Below are 21888 nucleotides of genomic sequence, written 5' to 3'. Positions count from 1 at the left end.
ACATCTGAAATACTACATTAGAATACTAATATTCACATCTTCTAACTGTTGTTCTTTAATTACACAGATGCAAAATACTCCGCATTCAAAGCTTTCTGCGTGTATGAACTCAGTGATCCTTAAGCAACAGTTCTGTAGGGTACATGGACATTTTTTTCTCTCTGCCCATTTAAGGGGAAGTGGCTGCGGCTTAAAGAACAGTGGTTTCCTTGGAGGGTCACAGCTGGCATGAGCTTTAAACCGTGGACTTCCCTGTTCCCAGTCTTAGTCACTGTGTTACAATAGCAGGCAGAAGAGATTTTGACTCTGGAAGGAACAAGATAGAGGATTTCTGTAATCCAGACCTGAATCTAGTGTCGTTGGTTTGGATCGCCTTGGTTGTCAATATATATTTCTCAGCTGGTAACTTGCAATTGGCATGGCCTCATGTCAGGTGGGAACAGAGAAGGCCTTGCAAATGTCTGCTTGTCTGCTTACTCAGCTGCTAGGGGAATCTTGTCATATCTTGTCCAATAGCTGAGACACTGGGGCGGGTGGGAAGGATAATGCTCTCCCCACCCACTCTTTATTCTTCACTGTGGTTTGTTTATTGAGCCTTTTGACACTCTTTGACATGGCAGCTGCTGTTGGGGAAATGGATTTGTGAGGCACTGCTGTCCAGAAATTGATTCATCCATTGGCAGGGTTGTCAACAATTCATGCAAAGCTACAGAGACTCAAAAACATGCTTTTCCAACGTGGTACCTACAGTTTGTGTTTGTGTGTGCATGTGTATGTATGCGTGTGTGCAGTGGGAGGAAATCAGTGATCCTGCAGCTGTCAAACAGCATTTTATAGGCCTTTATATTTTATAGCTTTTTACTCTGGAGAAGGGGCCTCTATCTCTACTGTTACATGAGGTTGCAGTTAATCCCAGGATTATTTTGGGGAGGGGTTGGTTCACACATGAATACAATATTGCTTGGTTTCTCATTGCTTGTTTAACACTTTGCTCCTCCGTGTTTAGAAATATGGCTATAGGACCACATTGTTGGTCCCAGCATTACATTTATGCAGCACTTCTGCCCCAAATGGCTACATATTAGGGTAGATATCTGCAAAGACAGATCTACATGTAATTGTGTAAAGGTCCAGAACATGGGGAAAGCTGATGGAGAGGTCTGTGCGCATCCTTTGCAGCTGTCCACGCCTAACTCATGATTGGTGAGGGTGGGGCTGGTGCATGATTCCTGAGCACAAGCAGTGTTGTGTCTTGCTACCCCGTTCTTGCAAACCCCAGACTCCTCACTTCCAATTCCTGCCCACTTGCAGTCTAAAGTGAAGACACAACCTGTCAGTTCTCTTTGTAGGAACTATATCAATCCCAGTGTACCACAGAGAATGTTTTGCATAACCAAAAACTATTGGTTGTGAAAGTATCTTCAGAGATATGCACAGACGGTGTATTTAGGATTCTTTGATATAGTTCTAATGGAAGCTGGAGTGACAGCTGGAAGCAGAACAAGATGATGATATCCTGTCTCCCAACAAACCCAGATCTTCCTAGAGAAGAAAGGATGCATTCTTCACATTTTATTTCAGTGTATATTCATCCATTCATTTTCTCTTGGAAACAGTGGTTGTGTACCTTTTATCCTCCCAATAACTCTACATCATAACCTACCGTATAAGGTAGGTTAAGCTGAGAGGTGGTGATTTGACCGCTGAGAAGGGATTCAAACCCACGCTCGCTCAGCAGTTATCTATTATAACACCCTTATTCTCATCTCAGTCATCTTTACAAGAAGGCTGCATAGTAGGCCAGTATTGTGCCCTCTCTTACAAATATGGGTGCTGAGAGACAGTGGCTTGCAATTGTTCACTTCCTTCTTACTTTTTATGAAAGCAGTCTGCATGCAGAGATCTCTATCCAAGAAGAGGAAACATCATTCTTGAACAGGTCCAAACACTAATTATCCAAGATGAGTGTTGGCAAACAGATACCCATTTTCATCTCTGTCCGAACTCTAGAATGACAGAGCCAAGGGCATGGCTGGCCCATTCACTGGCCCATTCACTGGGGAAAGGAAGTCCTGTTTCACTGTTCTTTGGAGTCTGACATGTCATGGGGTCAGGTGGCAGAGGCATAATAGGTTTTTTTCCTGCATCTGTTTTGCCTTTATGTTTCTCTCTGCCAGCCTGTCTCTCAGATCTGTCCCATCCCCCACTCCATACTAGAGTATGCCTGAAAATTCCTGCAACTCTCTCCATAACCTACTTTTGCCTCCAGCAAATGAGAAAGGAAAAATCACTCTTCTTCCATTCATTGAGTTAAAGGGATCTGAGTGCTTGCTGCTCTTGCCTAATGAGTCTGTTGAGTACTTCCCAGCACCTCCTGCAGGGAGTCTGGTTCAGGAAGTGCTGGATAGGTTGAGGATTAGGCAGCAAGTGGTGCATGACTCCAGGCTGGAAGATGAGCCACCACGCTTTCACTGCTTGAACTAGAATATCTGTGCAGCTAGAAAGGAACTCAAATGTTGCTGTCTCTTAGGCATACATTCTTAAAATGGTCGGAACTCCCTTGGTTTCTCATCTACAGGATCATCAGAGCCCTGTGCAACAGGCTCAGTACATGCTTCCCTTCTACCTGGATAGTGCCATAGCACCTCTGGGAAGTCTCAATGACAGCAACTTTGTGTTGTCTGCAGTTAGCGCAAGGTCTTCAAGATATGCTAGACAGAATGTGACCTGCTGTAGAGAAAATTCATGCTAAGAAAAGAGTAATTGTATGTCCAAGATACTTGGTCATTCTAGCAGTATCTGAAACCTAATTTGGCCTTAAAGACAAGGGTTTGTGGAGTGAGCTGTATAATTTCTTGGCACGTGTGGTCCCCAACGCTCTTTTAAGAAATGAAAGCTGTTGTCTGATGGAACTTGCTTATGCATAGACATGCATATGATGACGACGGACATCTTGCATACTTTGCAAATAGCACAGGGCATAATCCAGATTAACAAAAATGGGAGTTACAATGTTGATTATACTCAGATGCTGACTGTTCCCCTATTCCTGTCTGTTCAAAGGTAAATCCTGCTGAACTCGGTGGCCCTTACTGCCAATTAAATGTGCTTAGGATTGCAGCCTTAAGAGTGCCAGCCTCAAGCCATTTATACTGCGCTAGCATAATTCAGTCTGTAGTGACAACATGGGCTGTACTGACAGCTTTCTTAAACTTTTTAATAAATAAAGTGCATGATCCTGACAACATTGATCCCCCAGAGAGAATATCGAACACACTTAAGAGCCCACTATCGGGCCTATGCTGTGGCGGTGAGGGCGGCGAAAAAGAGACACTTCTCCGCTTCCATTGCCTCCTCACAATGCCGTCCGGCGGAGCTCTTTCGAGTGGTGCAAGGCCTGGTTCACCCAGGGCCAAAGGAAGAGCTGATTCCACCCTCAAAGGCCCGCTGTGACGACTTTGCCGAGCATTTTAGGGAGAAAATCGCTCAGATTCGTCACGAGCTGGATTCCACTATTGATTCAGAGGTTTTAAGGGAGACACCAACGCTGCCGTCTGGTCCAGAATTATTGGATGAATTTCAGTTATTGCGGCCCGATGATGTGGACAAGGTGCTTGGACGAGTACGTCCTACCACTTGCCTTCTGGACCCTTGCCCGTCTTGGTTAATAAAGGATTCCAAGCACGGGATTGGAACCTGGATCTTGGAAGTGGTTAACGCTTCTCTGAGGGAGGGTCGGGTGCCTGCCCCTTTAAAGGAGGCGGTAGTCCGACCGGTCCTGAAGAAGGCGTCACTGGATCCAGGGATGGCCGCTAACTATAGACCAGTGGCCAACATCCCGTTTCTGGGCAAGGTGTTAGAGCGAGTGGTGGCGGGACAACTCCAAGCACTCTTGGATGAAACTGATTATCTGGACCCATTTCAGTCCGGCTTCAGACCCGGGTACGGTACTGAATCTGCCTTGGTCGCCCTGTACGATGACCTGTGCAGGGAGAAGGACAGGGGGAGTGCGTCCCTGTTGGTTCTCCTGGACCTCTCAGCGGCTTTCGATACCATCGACCATGGTATTCTTCTGGATAGGCTGGCGGGATTGGGGGTCGGAGGCACCGCTTTGCGGTGGTTCCGCTCCTATCTCAACGACCGATTCCAGAAGGTGGTGTTGGGGGACTATGGCTCTGCGCCATGGCAGCTTTGCCATGGGGTACCGCAGGGTTCCATTTTGTCCCCTTTACTGTTCAATATCTACATGAAACCGCTGGGAGAGGTCATCAGGAGGTGTGGGCTGCGGACCCATCAGTATGCTGATGATACCCAGCTCTACCTCTCGTTTTCCACCAATCCAGGTGAGGCAGTGGCTGTACTGAACCGGTGCCTGGCCGAGGTAATGGGCTGGATGAGGGCCAATAAACTGAAGCTCAATCCAGACAAGACGGAGGTCCTGTTGGTTGGCGGTTCGGGCTTCGGAGAAGGTGACCTGAACCTTGTCCTGAATGGGGTTGCACTCCCTCCTAGGGACAAGGTCCGCAGCTTGGGAGTGCTCCTCGACCCGGAGCTTTCACTTGAAGCTCAGGTGACAACAGCGGCGAGGAGCGCTTTCCTCCAGCTTCGGCTGATTCATCAGCTGCGCCCCTACCTGGAGTACGACTGCCTTGCAACAGTGACTCATGCGCTGGTGACTTCCCGTCTTGACTTCTGTAGCGCGCTCTACGTGGGGCTACCCTTGAAGACGGTCCGGATACTTCAATTGGTTCAGAATAGAGCTGCCAGGCTGCTGACGGGGACTGGACGTTATGTTCACATGACGCCAGTTCTCCGTCAGCTTCACTGGCTCCCCATTGAAGTCCGGGCCCAATTCAAGGTGTTGGTAATGACCTATAAAGCCCTAAACGGCTTGGGTCCTGGTTACCTGAAGGAGCGCTTACATCCATATTTGCCCAGTCGCCCCCTGAGATCGGCGGGAGAGGCCCTTCTCCGGGAGCCCTCCGTGAGAGAAATTAGGAGGGTGGTTACTCGGAGAAGGGCTTTCTCAGCGGTGGCGCCTAAGTTATGGAATGCGCTCCCCAGAGAGGTCCGCCTGGCGCCGTCGTTATTTGTTTTTCGGCGCCAGGCTAAGACCTTTTTATTTAAGCAACATTTTAAATGCTAAATACAATTGAATTTTATCTGGCCAGGGCGGCTTATTTTATAATGTGAGTTTTAATTAAGATTATTTTATATGGATTTTAACTTGTTTTATCTATGTTGTAAGCCGCCCCGAGGCTTCGGCGAATGGGGCGGCATAAAAATGTTTTAATAAATAAAATAAATAAATAAATAATATTGGTAACCATACTTTTATGGAAAGGGGAATATATGAATTTTGATGGAGTGGTTCTTCCCGCTCTCCCATTCTAAAAAATGTGCAGTCCTGTGTTCTCCAGTGCAGTTTCTTTGACTAACTTCTGGCATCAAGTCTATGGAGGCAGACCTGGTAGCATGACCTATAGTGATGGGGTGGGATTCTTTAAGCTTTGTAGGAACAGAAGTTGCCTGATTGGCAGGGGCTGGGGGAGGCATTCAGAGAGAGTGAGTGCTTTTCTGTCCTGAAGTCTTGGAACTAGCATTGAGCACTGTAACATTCGTGCTTTCAGAGAAGCCTGAAGAGCTACTAGGAGCATGTGACAAGAGGGTGCGTGCAGTGCTGGGTGACCCTGCACTCTTCTTCCTCTGCTGACAGATGAGAGTTAGGCCATCTTGTCAATCTGTGCCTCAGTTTCTCCATCTGCAGGGCATTGCTAAACCCTTAAGAATGATTAATTAACGAGTGGCTTTTGGCATGTGAGGTGGGAGGCTGAGCAGAGAGTACATAACAATGATGAGTTGTTTTGCTGCGTCTGGCTGACTCAGCCAGCTGGATTCAACACAGAATGGAGCTAATTGGGAACTGAGGAAGGTTTGTTCTGTCTCATTTCCCTCTCCCACCCTTTCTTCTGGTGTCTCTTGCCCTGTTCCCTGTAGATTCTAGGTTTCCCTTTTGCCCTTTCTGGGTAGGAGATGGCATGTATATGGACATGTATTTGCTGCTGCTCTTTCCTATTAATGGTGTGATTTTTGTGTTTGCGTTCTTCCTGTGTCCTCCAGCCGCCCTCTGATTCCTTCCCCCGCCCTCTGGTTCAATTTCTCCTGCAACCACAAGAGATGTATTTTGCGGGCACTGTTGGCGTCGGCCTCTGCATCTCAGGAAAGGAGGGGCCAACAGGCTATGGCAGCTCCAGTCTCCTGATACCACAAGCAGCTGGAAAGCTGAAGTTGGCAGCAGGTATCTGCACTGGGGAGCTGCCGCTCCTGAGGTCCATCATACGTCTCTTCCATGTGTGGGCTTGTCAGAAGCTATTTAATGTATTCCAACCCTGAAAGCCCCACTGTTCCATCCTGGGATACGTATTAAACCTGGGGCTATTGGGTTTCTGTGAGGGCAACCAGCTACAGAATTGGGCTGAGATTGTAGCTCTCACATCTCCAGGAACCTGGGAATCAGTGGGGGAAATTGAGCATTGTATTCTTTAAAAAATACAGGGGAAGCTGTGGAGATTCAAGTCCAGATAGATGGAGGGTAAGAGCATGAAAGCGGCACATGTGAAGGTTTTTTTCTTTCTGACCATAGTTGGGAGATTATTAATATTTTGTAGCATGAGGTGTTGTACTTCCCCTTAATGTATATGGCACAGTCACTTTTTTTTTTTTTTTTTTACAAGTACATATTCACTGCTACAAAATGCTTGCCTGGGTTAAGTGACAGCAGCTCAGGAGAATTGTTGCAGACCACAGGGGTGAAAGCTGTGGTCCTGTACTAATAGGAGAGGATTTGGCCAGGGAGCTATAACTCAGTGCTACAGGGCATGCTTTGTCTGCAAAAGGTCCAATATTTGATCTCCAGTAGAAAAAAATCTTAGGTAAGCAGCATGTAGAAAGGTCTCTTCCAGAAAGCTGCTGTCTAGTTATGGTAGGCTCTGCTGTGCTACATGGACCAATAGTATGCCTTGATAAGGCAGCTTCCTATGTCCATTCAAAAGCTGCAGTGCAGCAGTACCTTCATTAATTAAGTTTTAATAAAGTTTATTTCATAAAGTTCATTAGGATGAATGAAAACATCACAACATAATGAGTAACAAGAAAGCTGTTACTCCTCTGTGGCTTTTTGATTTGTTTATAATGTACCAGCAGGGCAAACTACAGCTTTCATATCTTCATATAGGTCTTTTTGGAAATACTCTCCCCACAACAGTAAAATTCATAGGTGGTGAAATTGGTAGACAATAGATTCAAGGCAAAAGCAAGTCCTTCTCCAGGAATTTGTTGCTGCAAGATAAGAGGGCTATTGACTTTAAAGTTTAAAATTAGACAAATGTATGGAGGGAAGGCCCATCAACATCTATTAGCCACAAAGGCCTAAAGCATGTGACTTGCCACTTTAAAAAAGGACGTTGGATTAGATGGACCATTGGTTCAGTCCAAAAGGGCTCTTATGGCACCATAGTTATACCCACAGGATCATGGTATAATACAGCATAGCATGCATTACTGATTGAGACCACTACATTCCCTTGACATCTTTGTAGGTAAAATTGGGTGCCTGTAAGATTATAGCAGAGATGGTTAAGATTTAGAACGCAGGTGTGGAACTTCAGACATGGGCCAAATTTATTTATTTATTTATTTATTTATTTAGGGAACTTCTATGCCGCCCCATTTGCCGAAGCCTCAAGGCAGCTCACAAACATAAATAAATAACATCATATAAAACAATATAATTTAACAGTATAAATTAAGTCACCCTGGCCAAAGAATAAAATAAATAATATTAACAATTAAAATAACGTTTGAATAAAAAGGTCTTCGCCTGGCGCCGAAAAACAAATAATGACGGCACCAGGCAGACCTCTCTGGGGAGCGCATTCCATAGATCTGGTCCTCAGCAGTTTCAGATGGCTCCTTTTCCTTTTATCGCCAATCATTTTGTGGCTTCCCAGGTTCTTTGCAATTTTTTCTCCATTCTCAAAGTTTGAAATGCCTCCTGCAAGGCTGAAGAACTTTCGGGCATAATTTATGTATGCTTAAACAGAGAAAGTTTTACTTTATGCCCCAGTGAGCATGTCCCATGCTGGACGTTGAAGAGTTTTGTTTTGGATTGGTTTGGTTTTGGTCTAAACACGCTTAAGGAGTCTAAACTCCCCCACCCTTAAGCTAAAATATTTGCCTCCAATTATTTTGCCTTTGATCCTAGCATTTTTGCCCTCAGACCTGCCTACCACTAGAAGCCCCTTTTCCAAAACAGGATTTAGCCTTCAGGATGAATGAGCTTCCGTGCCCCTGATTTAGAACTATTAGGTTCTTTACCCTCTTTGATACAGAACTGTCAGAGAATCTGTGGTCCTTCAGATTCTCTGTTCTTTTAATGCCATATTCATTTCCTTTCTTACCTTATCTGTCGTTCCCTTTTGATTCCAGAAAGAGATCTCAACAGCTAAAGTTCCTGGCTGCATTGACTCTTTCCCCAGTTCCTACAATTGCAGCCCTACTGTCCCCTGTGAGAGCCCAACTTTCTTCACTGTAATGAGATAATATACTTAGTTTGATACCATCACAAATTGGACAAGGAGCTGTTCCTTCTCAGTATTCATTGCCATCTTCCTTTAGAAACTTTTCCCTAGCTCTTCTCTTCCCTAATTTTTCCCTAACCTGGTGCCATCCATAGGTTTTTTGTACTACAACTCCTAGCATTCCTTGCCATAAGACAATAGTGCTGGTTGGAAATTTTAAACCTTGATCTTATGGTGAGGTGGGCTTTTAGACAGATGTATTCTGTTAAGAATGCAGCTAACGTTTATCTCCCTCAATCACCATTCCACGCTTTACAATTGCTTCTAAATTCCTCATATGTTAAAATATTTAGTAGTCTTGGTTAAAAAAAGAATAATACTCTGAGCACGTGCTGTTTTGCATTTAAAGCTCACTTAAATCTGAGTACCTTCCAGATTACTACAATAAAATGGAACTTGCTTCTCCCTCCCTCATCTCCTGCTGATCTCTGGGTGGTCATGATGAGGGGCTGGTCTGCAGAACTGTGGACCTTGGCCATAGGGTCCAGACCTACCTGCATCACTTGATTAGGCATGCTGCTTCAGGCGGATTGGAACTGAATTTGACCACTGCACCAGGTCAGATATGTCTACATCAAATTCTCCTGCCCCTTCCAATAAACAGAATTTTATATATAATGCTGTGTATGCATTAACAAAATCTGTTGCAATTTGCCTGTCAGTGGCCACTGAACTTGTTACAGTAACCTTCTCCCTAGCAATGACCACACCAACACAAATCCATCTTGTGGCAACTGTCCCTATAGTCTAGTATAGTCCAACTATACCCTCTAAAATAAAACAATCAGTCTGTTGTCATGTAGTGGGGCTCACCAGCATCTTTTCCCACCATTGCTTAAGCAGTGTTGTCCTCCCAGCAACCTCCTTCTCCATTATCCAGGTAGCCACCCTTAATCACACACCTTTTCCCATCCGTCACTAGAAGCTCCATACTGAAGCTAGGAAATGCATTGAGAACACCAGCCCAGGACTCAGCCTTGGAACACCCAAAGTAAAGAGAGCCAGTGTGGTGCAGTGGTTAAGAGTGTGAGAGTGGGACTCAGGCGACCCGGGTTCGAGTCCCCGCTCGGCCATGGAGCCAACTGGGTGACTTTGGGCCAGTCACAGCCTCTCAGCCCACCCTACCTCACAGGGTTGTTGTTTTGGGAATAAGATGGAGGAGGAGAATGATGTAAGCTGCCTTGAGCCCTTTGAGGAAAAAGGCAGGATAGAAATCGATAAATAAATAAATAAATAAATAAATAAAAAATAACTAGAGAGAACACACTGGTTCACACATGAATGTGCATCACTTGATTTCTCATCACTTGACAATTAGATTTATGTTGTTACTATTATTACATTGCATCTATATCTTGTCTTGTGAGGAACCCAAGGTTACTTATATAGTTCCATTTTATCGTTACAATTAAGAACCCTGTGCCATTGTGCTTATGGTTTCTCCACAGCTTTAATCTTCACGACAACCCTGTGAGGTAGGTTAGTTACAGGATCAGTGCTCCAAAGAAGTTTTACAGCTGAGCAGGGATTTCAAGTTGGGCCTCAAGACCAACAAATTAGCTATTCCATTATGATGGATATCTTTGAAGTATACAAAAAACTTTCTAGACTGTTTAACCATTGATCATTTGCATATGCAAATCACCACAACTGTTCATAAACCGTTCTTTGGTACAAAAGTGGGCTATTTTAAGTTGTGGGGTGTCTTTCCTTGACCAAGAAGGAACACTTATCCCTAAACTGGGATGAGAACCAAACACTTCAAAAGATGGGAATATGGGAGCAGCAGTGGGGAACCCAGTCCTTGACCCTTCAGATGTTGTTGGGCTACAAATCCCATAACCTCTGACCATTAGCCATGATGGGTAGGGTTGATGGGAGCTGAAGTCCAACAACAACAAAAAGGCTGATGCTGTCTTCTGTGTCCAGCTAGCCTATTACTGTGGACACTGACTGGCAACAATGGCTCTCCAGGTTTTCAGGCAAGAATGTTTCCAGTCCTACTTGGAGATGCCTGAGACTGACCTCCGGAGCTTTTGCGTGCAAAGCAGGAGCTGGACCACTTAGTCAGACTTGAGAAGCCAATGGCTCCCGATAGCAGCCTCCTCCTCGTAGAGAGGAACTTTTTAGCTACCTCGCTCGCCCTTCCAGAACTTCCTCTAGCAGGCCCCGAAATACATTTTGTGCCGCAGTGGGAGAAGAGAAAGCACGCGAGAGAAGCTGTAGGACGGGGCCACGCCGTGGCAATTGCAGCTGGGCCAATCTTTGGCACGGGTGCGGCAGGGCACTAGGACCCGGTGGAGGTTGCGGTCGGCACTCGCCCCGGCGCTCGCTCGCTGCTTCGTTCGTTCGTTGGCTGGCTTGCCTGGGCTTCCTGGCCAGAAACGACGGCGGCGCCGGCGGCCTTGCCTGCTGCGGCTTCGGCCTGGCTGCCCTCCTCCCGCACCGTCGCTGGCTTCGGCCGGGGGCCCCCGCCGCGGTCCCGGCCATGCTGCACCGCGGGGCCTGACCCCTTCCATCTCCTCCTCCTCGAGCCATGTGAGGAGCCGGCTGACACCTCCCACAGGTGAGGAGCCACGGAGCGGGGCAGAGGGGGGAATTTCGAGGAGGCCAAAAATTGCTGCCCAGCCCGAGGGGAGTTGTGCGACGACGTGGCCCAGTTTCCCCCTCCCCTGGGAGCGCGGGGAGCAAGAAGGCGGAGGAAACGGCAGAGAGAAGTTGGCCCGAGTCCTTGTGAGGTGAAGGAGAAGAGGGGGCGCGTGGGGGGGGGGCAGGCGGCACGGAGCAAGTTTCATCTTGGGGAACGAAGGTGTTCTTCCTCTTCCCCATTCCCGGGGGAGAAGGCCTGCTCTCCGGCGGAGGGGCCCCGCGAGGGCCCTGGAAGGCGTGGGGCCTGCTCCTTGGAACTGGGAGCGAGGCCGGAGGGAGCTCGGGGCGCCGTGGCCGTCTGCAGCGGAGTCCCCTGTTGCGGAAGGAGCCGAGTGCGAGGCTTCTTCTCTGGGAAGTCCGTTCCCGGAGGAGGGAGGGGTGGGCGAGGGGCGGGAATGCTTCTCCCGGGTTAAAGGGCCACAACTTCTAATGGCTGGGACGAGATCCCGGAAAAGGCAGAGATTGTTGGGAAGCCGGGAATGGTGGGCTGGGGTGGGAGAGGGCACTGCGCTGGAGTGGCGCCGGCCTGAGGGGCTGGGTGAGGAAGAAGGGGTTGGACCGTTGGGGATTAAAAAAATGAAGGGGGGCGGTAGGGAAGGCCTGGTCTGATTCCGATCTGGTTTTTGTTTCAAGAGAAAAGGGGGAAGGGAATACCATAGCAATCATAATGATCAGCTAACTGTATGTGGTGAAGAGTGAAGCGTTCACTCCCTTTGAAGTTGGGGAGGGCTGCGCTGCGTATTCTGTGGGATGTCCTTAGGCAGCCTCGAGTGGCCAGTTTTGTATGCGAGCGTGAGGATTCCCTTCACTTCAAGAGCTTTGATGGAAAGGAAGAGAAGTGCAGATTCTGGAGAAACGGGGCGTATGAACTCCTGTAGATGTAGGACGCGTGAAGAGCGGACTTGTGGGCATTCCTAGAATGACAAGGTGATAGAGTCCATCAGAAAGGGGGTAGGATGATGGTAGGATGCTACCTATCTGAAAATTACTTGTAAACAGGAACGTGGGTAAGGAGGTAGCATACATGCACACCTACTATTATCCTGAGTATTGTGATGTTTGGAGAAAAAAGCCTTTTTGTTGGACAGATAAGAGAGAATGTATTCTCTGATTCTGAGTGGAGATTATATTCTTTCTATAGTGGTAAATCCTGGAATACTTAGCATGAGGTTGGAATTATCCTGGCTGTGTAGCTGGTGGAGAAGGTAGCATCTGATACTGAAAATCCTCCGTATGGGTTTAACATGTGTTTGAGAAGTATTGTATCTATATCTGATGGGTTGATAGTTCTGATGGCAATCTCTTTTGTATTGGGGAAGTGAAAGGCTAAGATCTTTATGAGAGGGCATCTCTGAGGATGGTTTGGGAAGATGATGGAAGGTGAATGAGCCCTTTGTGTTTGTCTGAAGGTGGAGTGTGAAAGTAGGGAATCTTGGATGGCTGATTTTTAGAGTGTGTAAAAGAGTTGCTGCCTTCCCCTGCTTAAACATATGTGCTGAACCTTGATGCTACAATCCTCTTCCTTTGCTCCCTCCCCCATCCTTGCAGGAAGTGACTGGGAAATGGCAGCTGTGTTTGTTGCTTTTTGAAATGTCCTTTTTAATCAAATATAGTTTCAGTGTTTGGCTCTTCCCAAGCTCCTTGGCTAGATTAGCTTTGTTCCCCAGCAGCCAACTGGCAAAAGATCCTGTCATTTGACTTTAACACCTTTAAAAAAAAGTTATACAGATTGTGATCATATAGGTCTTCTAATTGAAAAAAAAATAGCAAGGCCTGATGTGTGATCCATATCTTTGGATTTATTCAAGGGTAATGATTCTTACAAGTTTTCACATATGGCCTTTTGACACTTAAGTGTCCACCCTAGATTAAACAGGGATAACTGCTTCCTGTTGCCTTTTTTGGATGAAATATTTCCTCTGGGCTTCTTATTCTGAAGTTCATTTTTCAGACATAGAAACACATCTTTGCATGAGTAGAGTTCTAAGGTTGTGCATGCAAAACTTAATAGACAAATAATCTACTTCCATTTGAAGTGGAGCTACAGTAAAGCATTTTTCATAGATACTTCCACAGGTCACCTTGGTTGTGCTTCATGGCAATAAGCTTGCATCCATATTTATTTATATTTAATAAATAATATTTAACTGTTTGATACCCAGCTTTTCATAATGGCCTATGAATATAACAATATGGTTGTTTTGCAGAGCAAACTAAATGATGGAGCATGGTGGGGAGTGGTGGATTCTCTACCAGTTCCAAAACCTTGCTTGCTGAGGAGAGAATAAATTTGCTAGCAGTTCTCCCCACCTCTTCTATTGATTTCAGTGGAAGGAAAAATGTCTACCTAGTCCAAGAAACAGAGGAAATGGAGGAATGAATCTAGAAGATCCAAAACTACTGCTTCTTCATCTCTTATTGGGTCCTAATGCAACCTACTGCCAGCAGGAACATTGAACTTTCCATGGGTGTAAGTAGGGCCTCCGGAGTAGACTACATCTCTCCACAGATGGTGGAGTTTCCTTCCTAATCCTTGGATTGGGTCTGAGCAGGTTTTACATTATTGTTATAATGTAAAATTTATAACATGCAAACAGCAGCCTAACCTGATTAATTCAAGAAAATAAAAATGGTTTTATGCAGCCATATGCATGTATCAGATTCCATAAACCAGATGTGTTAGACTACAATTGATAATTCCTAGTTAGCATGGCCAACTGATGGGAGATATAGCCCTGCACATTTGGAGGACCCCAGTTTGGGGAAGGCTGCACTAAGCAGTAGTTAAGAAAAGAAGTGATGATTAGACAAGACTATAGCCCTTCTAAATACATGTAAATAGCATTGCCCTACCCACTGGGATACCTCAACCTAGATAAGGTATTATCTGAAAAGAATATTCTACTGGATCATCTGTTGTCATTTTTCACACTATGAGTCCTTGTTCTGTCATTCTCATATTTTAAAAATATCTGCTTCTTCTGGTACCATGAGAGAGACATAGGCTGCAGATATAAATGAGATCTCCTTTGACTATATCAGCTGTTAAGTGTTATCCCTGCATGTGTGGTTCCTGTCAAGCCACACCCCTCCCCTTTAAACTCTTTTTCTGTGTTGGCTGCAATTAATTCATCCATTTGGCTTGGCTTTTTTTTCTTAGCAAGCCATTCTGCCTTCTCCTTTAATTACAGTGCCTTCCAATCACCTCAGCTCCAGCCCAGCTTGTCCATGTGGTGAAGCAGCAGCTGCTTTTTCCGCCGCTACCTTGGGCCTTGAAGGGATATTTTATGGCTCAGGTCAGCTGCTGTGCACTGACAGGCTAGGATCCATTGCTTTTAAAGTCGAAACAGCAAGTGACTTAGGGTGGTCTTAGTGCAAACATGGATGATTCTTACAGTGCATAGGCAATTGGAGGAAGGGTACTTCCTGTACCACTACTAGTAACAGCATTCCCCCCTCCCCCTACACACACAGTTACAGATGAAGCTTTCCTATTTAGGTAGTAGAGCTTGGCATGACATTGCAGTAATAAAGGTGAGTTTGAGTGTGAGAGAAGGAAAAGCAAGCTTCCTGATACAAAAGTTACTGAACAAATGAGGCAGAAACTGTGACTGAAATATTTTTCATTACCATTTAGTAATGAATGGTAATGAAATGTGCAGTATGTATGTGCAGTATGTGCAGGAACATTTATACCTGTTCTGGGTACATAAAATTCACCTCAGCTGTGATTGTCACATGAGGCAAAATAGATAAATATTGATTTAGACCAAGTCAGTTATCTAATTTGACCTCAGGTTGGCAGGGGAAAATCCTAAAACTGCTCTACATTCTGACCATTTCCCTGTAGATGGTCTATCTTGGGGCTTTACAATTGAATCACTTAATGTGCACCAGTCTGGTGGAAAAGCATTTAAAGCCTTCTTAAGATACGCCTGTGGGCAAGAACATTTGTGAATGGCCTATTCTTTTTCAGGTTGTCTGTACAGGTACACCCATGCAGTTCTATGCAGAGCAGTCTCCCGAAACTTCCAGAGTTAGATCTGCAATTTTTGGGGTATGAAGCCTGCCTTCAGAAGGTATCCAAATTACATAGAAGGGAGGATCCCACATCCTTAGTTCCCTTTTAATCACCACCACTGCAACAGTGGTGCTTCTTCGTGGTTCTCATCTGGAACAGGGGTAGATAACACATACCCTGTGACCCCCATGTGGCTCCATCCTGTTTGGTGATCACTATATTGCCAAATTTGTTGAAGGTGGCAAATAAAATTGTTGTTATGATGCTTAGAAGGGCCAAACTGATCTTGTTTTCAAGTGAAACTTGGCCTTTATAAGGCTTGCAGTGGTTTCCTACTGAATTTTGGTGGCACACTACAGATTTTATTTGCTGCCAACTTATTTTATTTATGTATTTGAGATATTTGTAGGCAGTCCATCACTCTGCATCTCTGAACGGCTCTCAACAGTTTTGCAGTGATGGCAGAGGTACAGCCCATTGGGGGGTGTCTATAGGGTTGAAAAGTCTTAAAAGACCTCTCCTCCATAGTTTTCTTAGAGCTTTTCCATTCTTTTGTTTTTTTTCCCTGTAGATCACAGCTTTTTACTTTACTTCGTTCTGCCAATTTGCTCCTATATTATAGTGGCTTTCATTTAAGAAATGTAAGAGTTGAAGTAGCAAATACTTGTGACAGATAGCCATAGCTTCTGTATGCTCTGTCTTTGGGAGAAGCACAGGGTGCAGCCTGTTCTTTTGAAATTCATAAGGCAGATTTAGTGAAATATATGACCATATCTTTGTACCAGTTGTCAGCACTGGAATCCAAGAACCAAGTTCTAGTCTCTGTGCTACAATGCCATTTTGCTCCATGCTGGAACTTCTAGTCTCTGTGCTGTTGTCAAATTCCATTACTATAATGGCTTCCTCCGATTCACTATCAACCATCGTGCCACACACATGCACACCACAATGTTGGGTGCTCTTTCTCCTTGGAGCCAGTGGTCCAGTGCCATCTCATGGAGAAACCTTTTAATCCATTGGTCTACTGCAGCCTCAGTCAGCTGCTTCTCAGTGTAATTATCTTGGTGGCTGCTGCATCTCCCCAACAAGCATATGAACTTTGCATCTTGTGTTAGAATCTCAGCCTATGAGTGGTCCGTTAAAATAATTATGTTATGTGGGTAATATGTCTGTGTTATTGCAGAAAACGTGACACCTACTGATTTCTTGAAAAGAAAAAAACACTTGGTTTCCATATGGGATAGCAAATACAGGAAAGGGAGGAAAGGTACTTGTGATTGTCCTTTACCATGTCAGTTCTTGGACTACAAATTGCTGGAGAGAAGGTTGGTGAGATTCTCAAACAGTAATCTCTCCTGCTAAGAAAGCTAAGTAGTTCTGCATATACATAGCATACTTCTGCAGATAGACATGTGCTGTGGGATCCTTTCATTACTTCTGTGGTATATCCAAAGATCAAGAGATTCTTAGTCCATTGGTCTATACCAGGAGTGAGTGATCATTACCATTTGGAGGAATAAGGACTGTAGCCTTTTTTGACTTCTTTGTCTGTCCCACATTCCACAACTTTCCTGTCCAGTGGAAAACCAGCACCATAGTCAGTTCTGGAATTGTTGTACTGTGCTTATCTGTATTTGCATGAGGAAAATTTGACATGCATGATATGTCATGGCATATCATGTCATGTACAATATTGTGACAACCAAACTAAAGAAGACCACTTTGAATCTATCACTGAAGGAGATAATAGGCAATTTGCCTGAAACAAATATCCACCCCAGGAATAAACTATGCAACATGGATTCTTCTTGAACAATTCATGGTGCACCTAACTAACGATTGGGCTCATCCATTCTATGTGGGGCTGCTCTTGAAGGCTGTTCAGAACCTGCAGGAGTTAACATATAATTTGGGGCCATTTGCATTTGTTTCTGAGCTTGATTCAAGGTGCTGGTTTTAATGTATACAAGCCTTTATCTGACATAGGATTATAGTACATGATGGAGCATGTCTTCCAGCCAAATCTAGCTGGACACTACAATCCCCATGTGAGTCTTTTCCAAGTGTTCCATGTCCAAGGGAGGCCAAGAGGACAGGAAAAATGGAGGGGGCCTTCTCAGTATCGGTCCCCCAACTATGGACTGATCTCCCCAACGCCCAAAGAGCTTCCACTAATAGGCAGTATGCAAATAAATGAGTAAATAAATAGAATTATATTCCTATGAACATTATTCATTTATTAAACTTGTACCCTGTCTTTCTACCAAAAATGGAACCCAAGGGGCTTGGGGGCAACATGTCAGGTACTTCTGTATGTGCAATATTTATGAGCATAGTTGACATGCTTGTGAAATACAATGAATGTATTTCCTACAGCATAATTATGTGTGGATATTCACACTAATCCTTGCAAACCCTCACTAATTATACTCTTCATAGCTTGGGAGCATCCACCATAAAGAACTGCTTCCTGAAAAAGCTGTTTTCACTATAGTGAGCCAAGAATCTCCCAAGAAAGAATACAGTAGACTCTGAAAATGTTATCTGAATAGCCAGCTTAGTAATAGGACTTTATACTGCTTTGTGTCCAACTAGTTCATTTCCTATATTTTAATTTTTCATTCAAATTCAAAATGAATTAAGCGCACAATACAAATTGTGGAACTTGCTGTGTTTCCTAATTGGGCCTATTTCCTAAAAGTGAATCAAGTAAGAATACTATAGAGATTGGGGGGAGGGATAATTTTTGCCGCCTTAACCCCATAGACCCCAACTGAAAAAACTATTTTTATAGGGGAAAACCTGGACCCAAGAGTCATAAATTACATTCTTGATCTTGTGAAAAGAGTGCCTATCAAGAGATTACATAATGCGGGGTCTTCAACGCAGCACCTCCGGGCTACTTCAGTGGTGCCCACAAAGGGGATTTCCAACATGGTGCCCATAGGCAACTGAAATAGTTTTTTCCCCAGTGTTTTAAAAAAATAAGTCCATGGATTAGTTAGAATTGTGAAGAATTTCCTAGCAATGATATATAAGCTTCAAAACAGTACATATTTGAATAAGTATTCAAATTTTAAATTGGCATCTGTATCCGACCTCATCATATACTGAAAGTGTTGCAAGATCTTCAGACAATTGCATTATGGGAGGTACAGTGGTACCTCGGCTCATGAATGCCTCAGTTCACGACGAAATCAGGTTGCGAACAAAAATTTCATAAACATTTTGACTCAGGTCATGAACTCTGCATCGGGTGGTGACTGCAATTGCAGTCATCTTCCCACCCACCCCCGAGTGGGGAGATGGCTGCAATCATGCTGGGGGTGGCGGGGAGATGGTCGAGATCGTGCCCGTCTTTCTTGCATGAGCGTGCCCGTGATTGCACCCGTCTTTCCTGCACGAGTGCAACCACGATCTTGGCCATCTCCCCCCGCCAGCACAATTGCACCCGTCTCTTCCCCCCAGCGTGCCCACATTTGCACCCATTTCTTCCCCCCAGCGCACCAGGATGATGGGCATGATCATGGTCATGCTGTGCGGGGGGGGAGATGGCTGCGCTCCTGCTTGAGGTGTGGCAGGAGGAGTTGGCTGCGATCTTTGTTGTTCTTTGTCACTTTGCTTCACATTTTTCTGATTAAAAAAATAGTTACAGAACGGATTAACCTTATTTACATTGAACCTTATGGGGAAATTTAACTTGGCTCATGGCAAATTTGGGTCATGACCATAGTCCTGGAACAGATTAAGTTCGTGAGCCAAGGTACCACTGTAATTATTTATCCTTCAACACTTCCAATTCTGTAATTTTGGTTTTTTAGCTGTAAAAAGGTGTACAGATTATCCATTTCCTCTTCCATTTATTAGTATTCATGAGTGTGTTTGTCAGTGAATATGAAAGGCTATTCCAGTATAGAATTGATCTGTGTAATTACCTCCTTCAAAAAGAAGCAACTACTCAACATTGTTTTTTTAAAAATAATTTTAAATGTTTTTTATTCTAAAATACAACCAAAATAAAAGATTAAAACTAAAATAAAACATATAAAAATAAACATACAGTTAAAATAATTCTTAAAAAATACTGTGCCCACCACCAGGACCATAGGATATATGTTACAGATAAAATAACTCATTCAAACATTCTTCCAGGACATTTCCCCCTTCCAAAACTGCAGAGATTCTCTTGATGGTTTAAATCCCCCACCCCCTTTTTAGCACATTCTCCTTAAATGTTTCCCTAATCTCATTAAACTTATTTTTCTTTATATGCCTTTTTCTCACTTTAATATCACAAATTAATTTATCATTAATAGCTGTGTTCCAAATTTCTGCATACCAATAACACCACTGGTAATCACATTTTACTTTCCAGTGCTTAGCTGTAATTAATCTCGCAGTAGTCATTAAATGCTATTAATTCCTTATTATTCCAACTCCATTGTTTCTTGTCAAATATGGAAAGTAATGCAATCTCAATGCAAATTTTTATATTTAAACTTACTATTTTACTATTCTCTTTAAAAACCTCTTTCCAAAACTTTGTTTTATATTCACATTCCCACCACATATGAAAATATGTACCCACTACTGGACATTGTTAATGCATATGTTTAAAAGAAGCATTAGTGGGTTTGAACTTCCAGCATTTAGCTAAATCAGGGAGTCCCTTATTAAAGAGAGTTGTGGTGTCCTACAGAGATGAAACAAAAGTTTCTGCTGAATAACGTGTATCTACAGAAGAGGCAGGCATGAAGTAGCAATTACTTGATTAGGATTCAGCAGTTTCCCAAATGGGTCCATAAATGTTGTGACCTCAGTATAATACATTCAGAGGCTGTGTGCAAAGGTTGTTCCCAGCTTTGGATGAAAATAATATCTAATAGTGAAGTTTCAAATCAAAGTTTCTGGATTTAAGAGGTGTCTACTGTAATCCTTTATTATTATGCACTTGCTACTTACATAGATGATACATATTGTCAGATTGGTTTGAGTTTGGTTGAGTTCTATTCCCATTCATTCATCTATATGTCGCCTTCCTAGGCGGTTGTCCAAGTCTGGCCCTGACCATTTTCCCTTTAGCTAGAAGGAAAAAAAGACAGATCCTGCATGAATCTGGCAGGATTTCCATGTTTGGGAGCTACAAATGACCTACTGGATGTCCAGGGAATGGGCTAGGCCCCATGCCAAGACATTATGTGCTCTGTCTTATTTTTGTCCAGCTTCTGTGAACAGTGCATCTATTTAGTGCATTAATTTCAGTAACAGGAAATGATGGCTTTTTTCCCAGAGCCACAGAGAGGTGAAAGTTCATCTCTATCCCTGTGGGATGAGAAAATGACTAGCTAGGCAGTCAGGGGGAGGGGGTGAAGCTTTGGTAACACTTGTGTCATCTGATGTGGAATTTTCACATCCCACTTTGCAGTCTTATGTTGGCATATAAGGTTTTGAAAGAGCTATGGAACTGAGTAGGAACTCTTCAGCCAGCCTGTTCAGTAAACTGTTGAAAGAGGACAAATTATGCATGGCATCTCTTGGTCTCAGAATCAGTAAGAGATTAGTTTTACAAAGCCCTTTGATTCCTAGTTTTCCTCTTTAAGGAACTTACTAGGGACCTATTTGTGCTGCAGGTTAACAAATTAACTTTATACTAAGAGCAGTCCTACAGAAATGTTGGGTAGGTTTGCATGTCACAGTAAGCCACCTTGTGAATAAACCACAGCGGTTTCTTTATTTGGTGAACAGCCCATGCTATGCTTGACAGACTATTGAGCTTGTCATGGCTGCTTCTTCCCTTCCTTACTTCTCAGTTCTCCAGCTGACTCTCATATATATCCCAGGAGACTTTGCAACAGAATCTATCTTGTCTCCTCAGCCTGGCCTCCTCCGCACTCTGTTACCCCTTTTACTTTCTGGCTTTTAAAAATAATTACTACTACTGCTGCTGCTGCTGCTGCTACTACTACTACTATTACTATCATTATTACTACATCATTATTGTTCTGTTATTGTTAGGAACAAGCAATAAGGAGTTCTACCACAAAGGTGCCTAGGACACATGCCAGAAACAGCAGGAGGACTGAAGAAGAATGAGGGAGAAAACCCAAGCCATGGCAAATCCTGTTGTCTGTCAGGATTACCATGATTCTTCACCAAACAAACAACCCATGCTGGCTTATTCACAGGGTGACTTAGTGTGAGAAGTGAACCTACCCAATGAATGGGTTTACATGACACTGCAACCCACTGTGGCCATTAAACCATGTTATGTCATTCAAACCCAGAATGTTTTAGAAGGGTGGCCTATTTTCTGAGGACAAGCTATTCAGAGAACCCATGACTTGTAGGGTTGTTCCTGCTCATGATGGGTTGTCATATTATCCAAACATGGGAGATTTTATCATAGGCTGCCTTGATCAGCTATAGAGCTCCTTGGGAAAAGGAGCAAAAAAATTCCATGCTGTTCATATTCTGTCATCTCACCAGTTACTCCCTTTCCACAGATGCCAAAACAGCACTTTGGAAGGACCATAATTTATTCTGAGCAGAGGTTTGACCTGATGGCTTTCTTGGCCCCTT

General features: G+C 44.1%; 1 protein-coding gene across 4 annotated transcripts in view; it reads left to right on the top strand.

Moving 5' to 3' along the window:
- BAZ2A (bromodomain adjacent to zinc finger domain 2A) overlaps positions 1-21888 on the top strand; it is a 78937-nt gene that overhangs the window by 6309 nt on the left and 50740 nt on the right. Inside the window, exon 1 of one of the 4 annotated variants that reach the window (XM_044421973.1) lies at positions 11045-11205. The exons of 1 other annotated variant lie outside the window; for it this stretch is intronic. The gene's annotated coding sequence lies outside the window, so the exon portion shown is untranslated. Of the gene's footprint in view, positions 1-11044; positions 11206-11255; positions 11378-12310; positions 13759-21888 lie in introns of those variants that run through there. 2 more of the 4 variants (XM_044421977.1, XM_044421976.1) reach the window with 2 other exon arrangements.

The sequence above is a fragment of the Varanus komodoensis genome, unplaced genomic scaffold (genome assembly GCF_004798865.1).
Source record: "Varanus komodoensis strain SLA01 unplaced genomic scaffold, ASM479886v1 scaffold12, whole genome shotgun sequence".
Lineage (NCBI taxonomy): Eukaryota > Metazoa > Chordata > Lepidosauria > Squamata > Varanidae > Varanus > Varanus komodoensis.
This window is presented reverse-complemented; position numbering and strand designations above follow the sequence as displayed.